Genomic DNA, 3,183 nt, shown 5'->3' with positions numbered 1-3,183 from the left:
ATATACACACGATGTAATATCATTCTTTTTTCAAACAGACTAGCGGAATATGTTTTATATATGAGCTATGATCACCTCTCTCTCTCTCTCTCTCTCTCTCTCTCTCTCTCTCTCTCTCTCTCTCTCTCTCTCTCTCTCTCTCTCTCTCTCTCTCTCTCTCTCTCTCTCTCTCTCTCTCTCTCTCTCTCTCTCTCTCTCTCTCTCTCTCTCTCTTTCTCAGCGGTTTTTTTTTAAATAACTAATAATAGAGTTTTTTTGTTTTTAAGGCAGTCCCGCTGGCATAGAATTGCAAAAGTCCGAGTTTGGAAGTACATTGTACATGTTCTAATTTGCTCCTTAAAGTACATACAGTCAAGTACGCGCATAATATAGGTCTATTCATAAGCTGTGATCACTCATAAAGTAACTTATTATTACGGCATATTGGTAATTAATGAGAGGTCAGATTTTTAAAAAAATAATTAATTTATTAAACTACTTTCGATTTCGGTGTTCATTATTGTCGAGTTAACAAAACAGATAACAACAGATAACCATAGATAACAACTGATAACAATACATAAATAACAACTGATATATACAGCAAATAACAACAGACAACAACAAAATAACAACAAATTTTAATATCAATACAAAAGTCCTAATTTAGGGTTTTTTCCGATAATTTAAATTGTTACTTTCGATTTCGGTGCATCTTTGTCGAGATAACAACAAATAACACACAAAAACTTATAACAATTAACTGTATCACAATAAAATAACGACAAATATCAACACAAACGTCCTAATTTGGTTACTTTTACTTGGTTTTTAAAGTAGTCAGTTATTATTTTCCTTGGGTTTTGTTTGGATATGCCTGGTTTTCTCAAGATTTTGGAAGTACAATATACTAGAATCTTTCTTAGTGAAGTAAAAATTAAGTAGAAAATATTTTCTATTGTTCACACTTTGTCCATCAAATGAAATTGTTAATCCCTCCCAGCCTGGCTCGGCCCTGTGACAGAAATATGCAAAGTTTGACCCATGATAAGAGGTATGTGCACAACCTGTATTTATTCATTATATGAAAACTTTACTCATCAAATGAGTGTTTTATGCGATGTGATGTGGGGCCTTAAACACTGAATTAACTTATTTACGTAATTACTTCTTTATACTTACTTACTCACCCACTCACCCACTCACCCACTCACCCACTCACCCACTCACCCACTCACCCACTCACTCACTCACTCACTCACTCACTCACTTACTCACTCACTCACTCACTCACTCACTCACTCACTCACTCACTCACTCACTCACTTACTTACTTACTTACTTAGGTAGTCAGTTTTTTATTTGTTGTTACTCATGGTGGGGTATTTATCTTTGTCGAGATAACAAAAAATAACAACTGATAAGAACAAATAACAACAGACTACCTTAAAAACGAAGTAAAAGTAACTAAATTAGGACGCTTGTGTTGATGTTTGTTATTTTACAAAAATAAATACCTCACCCGTATTTACCTTTTTCGAGATTACAAATAACAACTGATAACAACAAATAGCAACTGACTACCTTAACAATGAAGTAAAAGTAACTAAATTAGGACGTTTGTGTTGATATTTGTCGTTATTTTATTGTTATCAGTCTCTCTCCCTCTCCCCCTCTCTCTCTCTCTCTCTCTCTCTCTCTCTCTCTCTCTCTCTCTCTCTCTCTCTCTCTGTGAGGTCAAAGGAGAGAGAGAGGGGGAACGAGAGAGAGGGGGAACTAGAGAGAGAGAGAGAGAGAGAGAGAGAGAGAGAGAGAGAGAGAGAGAGAGAGAGAGAGAGAGAGAGAGAGAGAGAGAGGAGAGGAGAGAGGAGAGAGAGAGAAAGTGAGTGTGCTCGATAACCAGTGTTTTACGGCGCTCGCAACTGCATAGGTCATATGAGCGCGCGGGACACACCTAATATTTTCAGTTGGTAGGAAATTTGGAATTTTGCCCGGGTGGCGGCCGAAGCCTACTCTTATCGATTTTAGACCACCAAGGGTTCTTTAACGTGCGCAACTTGCACACGGGCCCTCCGAGATTTTTCGCCCTTGTCCGAGAAGGCTAGGTGTAGATCTTTCCTACCAGAAGATCAGGGGTATGGCGAAAGACAGCAGTAAGGAGGAGCCAAGGAGTAGCAGTAGAAAGGCTGCAGAAAGAGTCAGGAGCCCAGAGGAGGGGGCAAAGGAGGTGAGGGGGTGGGGGCAGTAAGTGGAAATGAAAGCAGACAACAAAACATTGTTAGAGAGCAGGACAGGAGGTGAAAGGAGACAATTTTAGAGAAGAAAATTTTTCGGTCGCTACCCGGATTCGAACCCGGGACCTTTGAATGAGAGGCCAACACCTTAACCTCTAGGCCACGAGAGTTGGCAAGACGTCTGAATATGCGCGCATGCTGGGTGTTTTTTTTTGCGTGCACGATCCTTACTGAAATACGGAAGGAAGTGTCATCATCGAAAAGAGGGACTAAAAAAATGATTAAAATTCTTCAAACCCAAGTTTACACCAAGTCAAAAGAATATTATTTTTGTCCCTTCCGAGGGTTTCACCTCTCTAAGACGGAACATGCTTTGCCCGCTCAGCCCTGATTTGAAACAATACTCGCAAGTTTGATTCCGCCGTCTCTAAACTTAACGCCATGGCCATGCCGCTGAGCGAGAAAGGGGAGTAGGGGTGCAATGGGGGTAGAAGTTACCCTATGTTACCCCATCATGTGAGCACTGAGCGCTGCAGATGGTCAGTGTAGTGTGGGTGTGATATCTCATGACTGCCCGTGAGAGTGCTCGAGTAGCCAGCCACTATGGAAACTTTCCTGGGTAGCTAGAAGCCAGAGGTGTGAAATTAGATTGACCAATGCCTGCTGCTCTGATCGTAGGCCTACGGCCAGCCGAGAAAAGAGTTCTTCCTCGAATCGTTGTTACATGATGGCAGTGAGGGGTGGCATTGGTGGGTGGGACTAAGGGGGGAAGCAAAGAAGGTGTTCAAACGTTTCTGTTTTCAATAGGTCAAAAAGTGGTCCTATGAAAGGCAAGCACTGGTGGTAATTGGATAAGTAAGACTGACGCATGTCACTATCAGACAGGATAGCGACTGAAAGGTGTGAAGTTTTGACCACTGCTTGCCGATCGAACAAGCGATCCTTGATCCCACCGGCTGGGCCTTTGACC

The sequence above is a fragment of the Aplysia californica genome, unplaced genomic scaffold (genome assembly GCF_000002075.1).
Source record: "Aplysia californica isolate F4 #8 unplaced genomic scaffold, AplCal3.0 scaffold00016, whole genome shotgun sequence".
Taxonomy (NCBI): Eukaryota; Metazoa; Mollusca; class Gastropoda; order Aplysiida; family Aplysiidae; genus Aplysia; species Aplysia californica.
Note: the sequence above shows the minus strand (reverse complement) of the source record.